The following is a 14,503-nucleotide window of genomic DNA, read 5'->3' on the forward strand; positions in this document are numbered from 1 at the left end:
ATTTGAAGAACAGATTAATTAACCCATCATTCCTTAAAGGACCCGTCAAGTGACATGTTTTTATGCAAATCCGATTTCAAAAATACATAGTAGCTGTCTAAAATTTTGATAGAAACAGAATGCAATGATATTCAAATCTCACAAACCCGTATTTTATTAACAGCAGAAAACACAGAAGCTATATCAAATGTTTAAACTGAGACATTTGACTCATTAGCCTAGCCTGAATTTGATGGCAGCAACACATATCAAATGTTTACCATGCTGCAAAAATACAGCATCTATAAATTGTGGAAGAATTTCAGAATAGGGCCCATCAACATATAGTTCAGAAGATCTCATCATCTACAGTACATAGTGCCACCAAAAGAATCAGAGAATTGGAAGGAATCTCTCTGTGCAGTGGACGAGGCCAAAAATCATTACTGGATGTCTATGATCTTCGAGCCCTCAGGCAGCACTGTACTAAAAACAGGTATGATTCTATCCTTGTAATCACCTCATGGGTTCAGGAACATCTCCTGAAATCACTTTCTGTGAACACAGGGTGAAGCTCCAATGAAGAAAAAGCCATTCTTTTTGGAAAACATGGGCATTGCATCTGGACTAAAGAGGAGAAAGAGCATCCAACTTGTTAGCTCTTGCTTAGAAGTCTGCATCTCTGATGGTATGGGGGTGCATTTGTCATGGTCCTGGGGTCCGTTCTTCGTACCTCGCTAAGTAAGTTAGCCGGATTTGATTGTTGACGATTTCGCATGATCTTGGATCGTTCGGTTCTCCGAAGCTCATCTGGGACTTGCTGTCATAGCAACAGATCCGTAAGCGTAAACCTGCTCGGGAGCAGGCTTACTTTATGTAAACAGGATTAGATCGCGGCCACTCAGGTATGTCCGCTTCATTTATATGAAAGCAACAGTGATATTTCTCCACTGTTTTTCCATAAATAAATATTATCAATGTAACTAAAGATAATGCAGTATTTGATTCTTTTATTGATTTCATACAGATACATACAGGTCATTTCCTTAAAAAAGGGAAATGTACTATTAAGCATTCTATTACATGTATTTGATTATTCCAGATGTAATTCATATTTTAGAGTAGTAATAGTAAATTACTTCGTGTAATCAAGATGAGAGACCACGGCTATAAAAGCGAAGGTGGATTTGGGAAGTCTGTCGCAGCCATGTCCTGTCCGTTTGTACGCGAGCAACCCATTGCGGAAGGTGCAAGATTGATAAGGAGAGTTCTCAGAATTCAGCGTATATTGCGGGATAGACAGGATCCTTTAGCTCAGCGCGACAGTGTGCTCATAGAGAGATATCGATCTTCCCGTTAGGGTATTATTTACTTAACCAACTTGTTGGATCCCTATGTTAAGGAACTCTTAACATAGGGATCCAACACCGTAGTCGGGTATTAACAACTGCACAAACTGTGTGCATTGCCTTGCGTTTCTTTGCGAGTGGCACGTTTCAGGAACAGGTAAAAGTGATGGAGTGTTATGTGAAACTACACACAAAAAAACACACAATGTCAATAAATGTCACAGTACAAAAAGCATTTTAATTAAGGCAACAACCAAATATTTTACATTGTACAAATAGAATTATGAGCTCATTTACCAGTTATGAAGGTGCTGCTGCTACTGCACCCCGGCTGCTGGTCTAAGGAAGAGCTGACCCCAGGGATGCCCTCCACAATGGGTCTGGTGGCATTCAACCCTAGGGCCAGCTCCTCTGCCGGGTGTGACGAGGGGTGCAGGACCACCACCTGTCTTTATTTGCTCTGCCCTTTTCTTGGTTGCTGTTATAAACAAACAAACAGATTATTTCAGGGTCTCTTTTCAAGAGACTAAAAGCAATATAAGTGATAAATATTACCATTCTGTAGAATATTCTTATATTTCACTTTTACTTGTTCCCATGTTCTAGTGGGTCCTGTTGTGGCTCTAATGTGACAGAGGATATAATGTAATATGATATAATATGATATAATATAATATATTACTTACGAGTTTAATTTGTCAGCAACTTTCTGCCAGCCCTCTCTCCTTGCTTTTGCAGCCTTTGCAGTGTTCCCCTGCGTTTTAATTAGACTCTGAAACTCCTGAAATCCCTCAATCAAGAGTTCTTGCTCTGCTGCCGTAAAATACTGAGCGCGCTCCTTCGACATCTTCGCCGACCAATCACAGGGTTGCCGATCAATGTTTCTACTATCGATGCGTAGCCCCTTTTAAGCCACCCAGTGATCTCAGATTACTTCATCCAGCTATACTAATCGTCAACAACAGGTGTGTTCGGAGAACCGGATTAGCGAGCTCAAAGTTAGCGCGATGATTTGATCTTGGATGTGTCATTTGATCTTGGATGTAGTAAGTGTCAGGAAGAGAAAGATATTATTTGCTGCTATTTTTATAATCATCATTACCATTTCATGTTAATAGTGATGTTGCATTCAGAGGCATTCAGATGTTCAAATATATGGGTATTATATTAGTCTTTATTACAGGTTGTTATAACCACTTCAAACTGTGGAGTTGAATTTATAATTTAAAGGTTTTTGAATGTTTTGTATTCTTATACTGAAGTCTTCAGTGGGTGAGAAGCTGACTGCAGGCTGACAGGAAATGCGTCTGCAAGCCATGCTTTTGCAGAAGTGAAACTGTTCAGAGAGCAGATGCACACTCTGTGCACGTACAGACAGACGAGACATACACACACACACTTAGTTAGAGGGATCACTGATAGGGGAAAGTTCAAATTGTTTTGCTTGGGGTTGCTGTTAGACTATATTAGGAGGAGCAAACATATTGGCAGATCTGAGAAGGAAAACCTGTGTTATGAAAATGATTTTAATCTTTTATACATGATTGCATTTGAGCTTATTAAAGAGCTGTGGCTCCTGGTCAAGTGAAGGTCAGAAACTCTTGGCGGGCGTTATGATCTGCCAATACACGGTGAGGAGGACAGGAGCTCTGAAAGGAATTGCAACACACCTGCTTACATGACATATGCCTGGAGTTATATCCTTATATCCTTATATTCTTTAGAGCTAAGAGTTAAGTTTGTATCATTTATCACTTATATCCTTTTGAGTAAGTCTTAAGTTTCATTTATGTTCAGTTTGAGTAAGTTTCCTTCATGGTTTGAGTATCATCATTTGAGTGTGACATTTAGAAGTCACACATAGTTCAGCTGTGCACGAGCACAGGCCTTATGTCTGGCTAGGACGAGGGGTGTGAGGTGAGCCGGAGTGCAGGAGAGGTCATGACACATACATAGCATACACTGCAGACACACACACACACATGCACACCATAATAGATCTATTTTGGTAAGTAAGAAGTGAAGATGTGTTTTGCTGCAAATGCAGAATTGTGCCGAAGTACTTAGAGGAAGTGCACCAGATCTCCCACAGGGAAGCGACAGCGAAGACGAGCTGAGGGGAAGCACCGACCCGAAGACAATGTTCTTTAAAACTATGTTAAAGGTTGTTGACAGAACATTTGTGGTTTTGAGTTGACGTATGCTGTATTAAATCTGCCTAGCAACAGAAAAGGGGGCTGTACTATCTTAACCCCATAAAACCCTTGTCTGAATATGGTAAAGACAGTTCAATACTGATTGGGTTGTTGAACTCACACATGTGTAATTCATTAAAATGCCGTCTAATTGCACACCGGACCGGATCTGTGGTTATTTATGGATTCCTCTCTCAACATTGAACCCTAATATTTGGGGGCTCGTTCCGGTGAGAGAGAGGGAATGTTGGTGTAGACGGAGAGATCCGGGGTCCGTGGTAATTGGATGGGCAGACGGTAATCAGTGGTGAAAGTGAGCAGGCATTCCCCGGGGCATTTAAAGGTAAGACACTGCCTGTTGAAATATATTTCCAAAAGGTGTCACATTGGGCATGTCAAATTAAAAGCCTGGTCACTGTAATTACTGGTGAATGTCTGTTTTTTAATTTTGGTGAAGTTTTCATGAAGTTTACCGGTTGAAGTAATGATAATGAAGTATAAGTGACAGTACTGAGTAATGAGAATAAAGGAATGAAAAGAGAAAGCAGTTGGAGCTGCTAATTTAGTGTGGTAGGGAATTTGGTCATTTTGTGGGTTCAAGTCCCATTGGTTATGCAACCCTTAAGAAGTTTCTCGGAGGTGACCCTCCCTGCTGGATAGAGAAATCTATCCTTCACCTAGCGGCGACTAAGGATAGTTTCGGGCAGCATTCGAGGAGGACTTGGGAATCTCCAAAACTGTTGAGGGTTGTCCTTAATCTTAATCCTGTTTTGGGTGTAGATTGTTGTTTCAAATTATTCTAAATTACTTTAGGACGAGGAGTCTGGGACCCTTAAGAAGCGCATTTTTCTCCTTGGTAACGCTTGCGCCTGGGCAGGACGCTGACCCTTGACCTACCGGTGAGTAGGGATAGTACCGTCGACAGCGGGGGAGAAGTTGGGAAACTCCGAAATTGCTAGGGGATCGATCGTATCCCCTATTTGCGCTTTTTTGGCTACGATAAATTTGGTTAGGGTATTAGCAATCGGGCCACCGTCAGGGACGGAATACTGGCTAAAATTGGTCGCAAAAAAGTCAGGGACTTTATCGGTCGGACCGTTATGGATAAATTTGTCGAAACTTCGTAGGATTTAAGAGGCCTAGAATCTGTGCAGTTGTAAAAATAAGGACGTCTGTGTAATATAATAATATAATAATAAGAAATCCTCGGCTGAAGGGAGTCTCTGTGTCAGAAGCACTGCCTGCTGACTTCTATTTTTAGACGGTGAGTGTAAATGCAAATGAGGAGCGGTGACGCGCAGAGAGGGTGGTTTCAGTTTTGAGAGTATTGAGCTTTATAACTATTGTTTGCCAATATTGCTAAATGCCTGTAAGTAAGATGCTGGTTTTGCTCATTAGAATTGTATAAATACAGTTCGAATATACTAGTGTGGATGTATAGTAAGTGACTGAATTTTGATAGATGTATATATCTTGAGTAATAAATGGTGGTGTGTTTTATTTTTAGCTATGTGTGTGTGGGGAGAAGCGGTGTGTGAGACGATGAGAGGTTTCAGTTTTTTCTTTTTTTTTCTTTTGACTTGCTCTTTCTGATTATGGAAGGCATGTCCAAGATACTCGCATGAAAGCGTATTTCGAGTGATGTTAACCGTGTGAATGCTGTCAGTATTTGATTTGAGTGACTCTGCATGATTTGTCTGAGTGAGTGGAAAATGGAAGTTTGAGAGAGAAAAGGCAGTGTGTGTGAGACGAGTTATGGCGTCTGAAAGAGGTTAGAACATTTAAAAGTGTGTATGAAATATATTTCTTTTGTGATGAAAAGTAGGATGTTTTAAAGTTTGAAAGTGCTTTTAATTCAAGAAATGCATGAGTGATGTTATGACAGGTTGAGTTTATTTTTCCGATTGAAAACACATAAGTATATACACTTGGTAAACCCAGTTAAGAGATTATTGGGTGACTGATGCTATAAAACTGACCTAAAGAATGGTCCTGTGTGTGAAGGAGTGTTAATTGTCCTGATGTTTGAAAGAGCTCTAGTTAAATGTGTGTGAATGAAATGAAAGTGTATTGTTTTTGGATCAAGATTTAGTAGAATTACTGATTGTTTGTAGACTGTGAAATTTAAAGGGAGACAGAGTCTGCCTGTTGCCTGCAGAAACAGGAAGTATGTGTGTGTGTGTCTGGGACAGGAACTTTGCATGCCCATAAAAGGAACTGAGTGTGTAAAGAAAGAACACAGAGAGACAGATGAGTTACTTCTAGGCACATGAAGCAAATGAAGCCGTTAAGAAGAAGAAATGAATATGATACTAATTATATGCTTTAGTGTGCCAATACAGGTGGACTTCTCTCAACATTGAACCTTAGTAGAACAATAGATTAATAGAATTGGGAGAAAATAAGCCAGGCTTTGGCTCGAAATTGTGCAGCTTGATCTCTCACTTTGTCCTTGACCCTGAGAAGAAGCTTAAAGGCCAGTCAATCGCCTGATGAAGACCGACAGAACATCGTGGACTTGAATACAGCAGGCAAACGGCAGTGCCACTGATCCATTAACACTGATGACGACTGATGACCAGCAGCAGCATGTAAGACTAATGCAACATGTACTGTGAAAATACAGGCTGGGCAGTTGAACAGTGGGATAAAGAATTGTGGAAGAGCACTGGACATTGAGTGTCATATTTGCTATGCTTGGAGCAATCTTGGAAGAGAAGACTGAAAGGATGAATGGAGAAGAAAACAGAACAAATGAAAATAAGACTGAAGGCACTGAATGTGATATTTTGCCATGCTGGGACTTAACCTAAAAGAAAGACTGTAAAGAAACAGAGAAGAAGACAACAGCTGAGTTGAGACTGTGTTTGCTGGAGCTTTGAAGCCCGAACGGGACATTGTGAATGAAAAAGGACCAGTGAGAGATGAAGCTGGACGAGTTTGACTGCGAGAATATAGGATATAATTGGATTAAAAAATTGAAGCCTGAACTCATGAATTGTTTAGGGATGTCCACCACAGCATAACAAAGAGGTAGACATTAGAAAAGGTAAGAATAATGAAAGAAAATAATTGTCATTACCTTAATGAATAGAAAACACACATACAAATTGTTACATGTGAAAGTATTTTTGAAATGAATCAGTAGTGAGATAGTTTGAATCTAAAGCTCAGTGAAAAGAGGCATAAATTAAATATGAATATATAGGATGCAATGAAGATGCAGCTTACACTTAATTAAGATGATCACCTGCCCTGCAATGAAGAAAGCAGCTTACACTCAATTAGCATGAAATGCAACGATGACGAAAACGCTTACATTCATATTCATGACACAAACATGACATAACTGATATTTGTGGCAGGAAAGAGAGAGAAGTGGGTCGTTTAAGCAATGATGATAATAATGAAAATGTCTTAGTTTTGTTATTTTCAGGAGTAAAGCAGACTTGGACCAACTCTCCAGATCCAGCAGTCGGAAGAAATTAGAGGTTAACATCAATGGATAAGTTAAGGCAAGTTTCTGGTTGAATTGTTCACAGCATGATGTGTCCAGGAACCTGAAAAGCAAGCCCTAACACCTGGCTGAAGACCAGGAGTGCTTTTATTCAAGGTGGGAAATCAAAAATGTGGGTTAGTAATTCGGGGAAAAGAAAACTGACTGCTTAACTGGAGAATTGGGAAGGAGTCTGGGAGACTGCGAAGCCATAGATGCAAAATACCACACACAAACAGAAAATGCATTAACCTTACAAAGACAAGCTCATGAAGCTTGTCTAATCAAAGCTTAATGCATAGAGACATTGATTGAAAACCTGGCTAAGAACATAAGCATATGCAATGAAGATCAGCTTGCTGCTTGTATGAGTGAGAGAATGGTGTGAATGTTGAAGAAAATACACTTAAAACACACTTGGATAAAATAGAGTTGTTGTGGAATAACTCAAACGAAGCTGTATGACAAGGGAGTGAGTTATGGAAAAAAAAAAACAAAACAAAAAAACAAAAGAGAAGTGATTAAAGTAGTTTAAGAGGGTGACTTAGGAGTGCTCTTGCACTGATTGATCAAAGTAAGTGATTAGTATAGAAAGAAAATGAAAATAATTCAATAATGTGATAAGGTTTAAGCATGTATTTCTCTTGTCAAGTTGGCTGTTGAGCTGTGAGTCTATGCAAATTAGCTGGAGCAGAGACACTTCCTGTGTGCGTGTGTGTCGGAGGCTTTCAGTTCAAGAGAGAGCGGTGGCTGTTGAAGATTATTTGGCGAAATATATAATGGTAAAGTATCAGGATATTTGATTACGGTGGTCAGGTCTGTTCAGAGGTGCAGATTTGGACAGGAAATTTATAATTTAGGGATGACACGTTCTTGAAATCGGTTTATATTTTATGCTGAATGAAAACATGGCAAAGTGAGGAAGGGAGACATTGTGCAAACGGTCTTTGATCTTTTGACGAGGTTTTCGGTGTGTTGAAAGGGTGAACTTTGAGATTGTTTCTGATTTTGGAGGCTGTTGTTTTATTTCAAGAGAGGGAGTTTGATTAAGACATGGATATGTCTGAGAGGGGCCCGAGAAATTTTGTAGTAAGTGCACTCAGGAAAAACCTGTCAGGTGATTTTGTTTTGTACTTTGATGAGCTAATAATCAGCTCTCTTTTTTCATTTTTGTTTTAAGCAGGCCTGGAAGAGAGTGAACTGACGGCGCTGACAAAATTACCAAGTACGAAAATCAGGTGGGCTTTACAGATTATAATTGATTACAATCAGAGACTGATTGGCGGCGAGTCTCTGTCTAAAAACGGATTGTATCGATTCAATCCAGTCAAAAGTATAGAGAACTATTTTCCTAAAAAGGAAAACGAAATAAAACAGATGATTGAGCTCATTTTGCTGATGTGGAGCATCTGATGACGTGCGCAGAAGGCTGCAGATCAGCAAAAATATCATGTGTGAATGCGTGTGAGTGAATGAGAGTGACTGGACTAAGGTGGGGATGAATAAATGTGGACAAATTTATCATGTGAGGAAAAGAAAGGGGATGCTTTGTTTTGCTTTTGCCATAAGCAGGACAAGTGGGAGACTTAAATCTGGGGATGCTGATGTTCCTTTGAGTGAATTTCTGTTTTATTGATTTGGGTTAGACCATATTATTACATTATAAAATGCTAAAAGGGAAACATTGTTTGATATAACTTAAGTTACCATTAACTGAGGTAACACATGATTAATAACTGTTCTGTTTAAGTTTATTTTTTGTCATGACACAGACTGGATCATAAAGGGGGAGAGTTAAGTACAGGTTTTGTTTCTAGGAAGTTCCAAGGATCCAGACTTTGCATGGAGCAACGATTTGGAGAAGAGTTGACATAATAATTAAATTGATCTTATTCCTTAAACACAGGTTTTCAGGGCTGGAGCAAAATACCGGAGAGGAGGATGGCTGAAGTGTTCTGAGAAATGATATGATATGACTAACCTTTTTTCCCTTGTTAATTTGTTAAGCTTGGGTGAAGCATGTTGAGTTTTTTGCCACATGAGATGTGTCAAAAAAGAGAGGGGTTTAAGATTTAATTTGAAATGGGTTTTAGTATGATTTTATAACGATTGGGGTTGTTTGATAATTTAGATATGGTAAAACTGAGGCAGAGATTGTTAATTCTAAAGAAAGGAGTAAAATGAACTGAATTCTGTTTAGAAGATAAATTGCTGGTGTTAATAAGAAGTTGTATATAAAACTTAAAGGGAAATTGTGGGAATAAAGGATATGCTTTGGGGAAAATAGTGAACATTTTATGAGAAGAAAATGTGGGATCTCTTTTTGATTTTTAGAATAAAGTTGTTATAATGTAGGCTTTAGAAACAGATAGTAAATAGATTTATTTCTAGGGTAGAGGAGAGCTTTTATGAGGATGTTAAAAGTGTCGCTGACTCAAATGAATAATATTGGAGATTATATATGTAGAAATGATTTTTCCTTACACATTGCAATCGTGCTCATTAACAGAGTTGATATTCGGTCCATTTAAAGGTCATAAGCTTCGATGAGCGTTATGTCTCAGTCGATATATTGTAGGGGACTTGGAGCAACAGAAGGATAAACAGCATTCACGCTTACAAACACATATGGTTTAAACATAGGTGAGGCCTAGGGCCTGAAATTCCTTTAGCTTTGAACTGAATTTGAGTTGGCCCTGTAACAAGTGACAGACAAGAGGAACTGAATAGGAGTTTGGTTGTGACTAAACTGTGTGACATGTAAAATATTGAGATAACACATGCAGCTCTAAATTAGTCTTATTACATAAAATGCAGGTACAGAATAACAAATGCTTGTTGAAGTAACCAAGTTGTTGTTTAAAACAGAAGCAAAGGGAGAAAGCTTATATAGTTTGGTTAAGTCTGATAAAGTATAAATTAGAGTGTATCATTACATTAAGAGCAGCAAAATGAAATAAAATGTCATATTAAAACAGGGTATAACACAGGAAATGTGAGTTCTAAAATACAGGTAGAGTTAAGCTTTTAGCTATGGTGAAATTTATTTAGGAGCAATTAACTATGTGCTTACACGTAGTGATTAAAGTGGTTGTTTTTTAATGATTTTCTTGATACATTTTCTTGTGATAGGTGACTTTAGATGAGAGGTAGGCCCTTGCAGCAGTGACAGTTTTGTGCGCAGGATGTTGATGATCAGATAAGGAGCAAGAGGAAGCACATGCAGAGACGTGCTTCCTTTGATTCTCTTAAAGGCAGTGCTTTTAAGAGTTTTACAAATGCTGAGTACGGTTGATTAAGATATAAAAATAAATGTCAAAAACTAAATACGAATACGCAATTAGGTTCATGTTTTGAGTAATATTAGGTTGAATCAGGTTTGAATAAAGAGAGCACTTGAGGAACAGAGTAAGTTAGAGCCGTAGTAGGGAGAAAGTGTTTTCTATCCTTTACAGGAGAAGATTTCCACGAGAGAGGGACCACGGAAGAACCTGACTTTACCCATGGAGTGTTCTTAGGGGGAGCTGGCATTTCTAGAGAGGGTCAGAGTAACATTATAAGTGTGTGGTGACCCTCTTCGAGGGCCACCACAAGAGAGGGAGTGTCAGGAAGAGAAAGATATTATTTGCTGCTATTTTTATAATCATCATTACCATTTCATGTTAATAGTGATGTTGCATTCAGAGGCATTCAGATGTTCAAATATATGGGTATTATATTAGTCTTTATTACAGGTTGTTATAACCACTTCAAACTGTGGAGTTGAATTTATAATTTAAAGGTTTTGAATGTTTTGTATTCTTATACTGAAGTCTTCAGTGGGTGAGAAGCTGACTGCAGGCTGACAGGAAATGCGTCTGCAAGCCATGCTTTTGCAGAAGTGAAACTGTTCAGAGAGCAGATGCACACTCTGTGCACGTACAGACAGACGAGACATACACACACACACTTAGTTAGAGGGATCACTGATAGGGGAAAGTTCAAATTGTTTTGCTTGGGGTTGCTGTTAGACTATATTAGGAGGAGCACACATATTGGCAGATCTGAGAAGGAAAACCTGTGTTATGAAAATGATTTTAATCTTTTATACATGATTGCATTTGAGCTTATTAAAGAGCTGTGGCTCCTGGTCAAGTGAAGGTCAGAAACTCTTGGCGGGCGTTATGATCTGCCAATACACGGTGAGGAGGACAGGAGCTCTGAAAGGAATTGCAACACACCTGCTTACATGACATATGCCTGGAGTTATATCCTTATATCCTTATATTCTTTAGAGCTAAGAGTTAAGTTTGTATCATTTATCACTTATATCCTTTTGAGTAAGTCTTAAGTTTCATTTATGTTCAGTTTGAGTAAGTTTCCTTCATGGTTTGAGTATCATCATTTGAGTGTGACATTTAGAAGTCACACATAGTTCAGCTGTGCACGAGCACAGGCCTTATGTCTGGCTAGGACGAGGGGTGTGAGGTGAGCCGGAGTGCAGGAGAGGTCATGACACATACATAGCATACACTGCAGACACACACACACACATGCACACCATAATAGATCTATTTTGGTAAGTAAGAAGTGAAGATGTGTTTTTGCTGCAAATGCAGAATTGTGCCGAAGTACTTAGAGGAAGTGCACCAGATCTCCCACAGGGAAGCGACAGCGAAGACGAGCTGAGGGGAAGCACCGACCCGAAGACAATGTTCTTTAAAACTATGTTAAAGGTTGTTGACAGAACATTTGTGGTTTTGAGTTGACGTATGCTGTATTAAATCTGCCTAGCAACAGAAAAGGGGGCTGTACTATCTTAACCCCATAAAACCCTTGTCTGAATATGGTAAAGACAGTTCAATACTGATTGGGTTGTTGAACTCACACATGTGTAATTCATTAAAATGCCGTCTAATTGCACACCGGACCGGATCTGTGGTTATTTATGGATTCCTCTCTCAACATTGAACCCTAACATAAGCGAGGTACGAAGAACGGACCCCTGGGTCGTTGATCCAGTGTTTTGAGTTTATTGTTATTAGTTTTCAGTTTCTGCTGTTTTGTATTTGTTCTTAGGGTTTGAGTCGTGTGTTTAGTGTTTCTATCATCCCTACCTGTGTCTTTCCTCTGTGTTTTGTTCGTGTCCCCGAGTTGGTATTGTAAAACAGTCTGTGAGTTTCCTGTTTTACTTTGTAGGTTTGTGTCTCGTTATAGCCATTAGTTCCAGCTGTGTCCCCTCCTGTGTGCCATTTCCTAATTACCTGGTGTGTGTATTTATACTGTGTGTCTGCCTGTGCTCCTCGTCGCGTCGTCTGTGTTTCTCCGTGAATCTTCTGTGTTACTCAGCATTATTCTGTGTTTCTCCGTGTCTCTCTGCTCCTCGCCCCGTGTCCTCCTTTTGTGTTAGTTTTCCCAGTTTAGGTTTATGTTCAGTTCTGCCTGCACCTTGGTTGAACTGAACACACAAGGCACATAATGAAAATAACGGTAAGAAAAAGAAGACCCAGAACTGTTGAGCAGCTGTAATCCTATAACAGACAAGAATGGGACAACATTACTCTCCCAAAGTCCAGCAGCTGGTCTCCTCAAGCATGGCCCTGTTCCCAGTTTTTTGAGATATGTTGCTGTCATCAAATTCAAAATAACTTTTTTTATGTTCTCAGTTTATACATTTGGTACATTTTTTGTTATCTATTGTGAATAAAATATGTATTTATGACATTTGCAAATAATCACCCTCTGTTTTTATTTACATTTACACAGAATCCCAAGTTTTTTGGAACTGGGGTTATAACTCACTTTTGATGCAGTGCAGGATTTAGACATGTATGGAAGATTTAAAGAACTTTGAGCCAAAACAAACTTGCGGTGTCACATTTACATGAAACACATGCATTAAAAATACAGTTACTTATCTCTTGTGTTTGACTGTTATTAGCATCAACAACCAAAAATGTAAATATAAAGTCAAATGTAGCATCCCTGCAGCTGGCGAGCCTAAAGAAAGAAATTACACTGTGATTGGCCAGTTGATTTCTTTTCATTTCTGGCATGTGATGTCTCCCAGTCTAAATAAAGGAAAGCCTCCCTCACACTGTACATGAAAATATAGTGCTGCCACCCACATGTAAATAAAAAGCAGTTATCTACAGCTTTTTAAAATTCAAAAGATATTGACGTGACATACATTTTCTACTCCTGTATTCCTGTGTTTAGTTGTTCATTTAAATCATGAAAAAGGGTGTCAACTTTGAAAGTGTTACTAATGACTCGTCTGTTTATTACCTCATCAGTGAATTCTGTGCTTTAATACAGTCACTGTATCAAAGAAAGATGTAAAAGTCTATTTCAAATATTATCAAAATTGTCTTTAACTGTTTAGATCACCACTCAGATCTGATTAATTAAAAAAATGCAATAGTCACCCCAAAATAAGTAATAATAAAATGATAAATACCCAAAGCTTTTAAATCAAAGTCTTTGAGTGCCTATGTCTCCTGATGCATCCCGTCCAATATTTAGATTATGAGGTTTTCAGCTGGTTTGGTGCTCAGCAAACTTTCTGATTTGTAATTACTCGGGCACTGATTTTTAATTACGTTAAAGATATCCTCACTTCAGCTTCTCTGACTTTTATGTCTACAAAAAGATGTTTCGATAAATAAGTCATAAGGTCATTTTTCTTACCTTTTTATTTATGATACAGCAAATCCATGTTTGCATTTCCCTGTATTTCTTCTTCCTTCCTTTTTTTTTTTTTTTTTTTAATCTTCCATATGTGCCAGGATACGCAGCTACCACTTAAAAGTTTGGTATAACTCATTCCGGCCTGCTTGGATCAAGACTTTCCAGTAAGTAATTGGATTATTCTGTTTGAGGAGATTTTGCAGATTGCTATCGCTTTACAGCACTGTCAGAAATCAGATTGCAGCTCTTTCAATGTTGATTAATTAAGTCTTCATCTGGCGTAAAACTTATCACTCCTGAGTTGATATTTCTTCACAGGTTTGGGCCTTGTGATGGAGAGAAAATCACACAACTCCACAACATATCGTTTCCGCTCCTTTGTTTGGAGACTTTGTGCACCAGTGTGGCTCGGATCCCCATCCGAGGTGTGGTACGCTAATGCTGTGTGACTCAGAGAGTATATACTTGAACGGAAACACTTAAACTTCTCTTCTCTTTGCTCCCTCCCTGTATTACTGGCAAATAACAAGAACAAAAGCAAAAAACAAACAAACAAAAGAAAAGAAAAGAATTAAAAAAAAAAGAAAAACAAGATGACAGGAGTCAAAGAGAGCCAGAAACAAAGCAGCAGGAGCGGCGAGTTTTACAAAAAAAGTTTGTCTTTGACATGTTGAAAATAATACCATTAATAATAATAATTATAATAATAATAACTGAGCTATGACCTAGGAAAAACTAATAAAAGAACACAAACCTTTCAGTGTCTTAGATGAGAATTCATATGAACCAACACAAGAGAGCAAGTTAAAACTAAT

At 38.6% G+C, this 14,503-nt stretch overlaps 1 protein-coding gene across 1 annotated transcript in view; it reads right to left on the bottom strand.

The window, feature by feature from the left end:
* The window catches only part of srrm3 (serine/arginine repetitive matrix 3), a 43,016-nt gene that overhangs the window by 14,259 nt on the left and 14,254 nt on the right, over positions 1-14,503 (bottom strand). The gene's annotated exons all lie outside the window — the stretch shown is intronic.

Source organism: Oreochromis aureus, linkage group 10, assembly GCF_013358895.1.
Source record: "Oreochromis aureus strain Israel breed Guangdong linkage group 10, ZZ_aureus, whole genome shotgun sequence".
In the NCBI taxonomy this organism is placed as follows: Eukaryota; Metazoa; Chordata; class Actinopteri; order Cichliformes; family Cichlidae; genus Oreochromis; species Oreochromis aureus.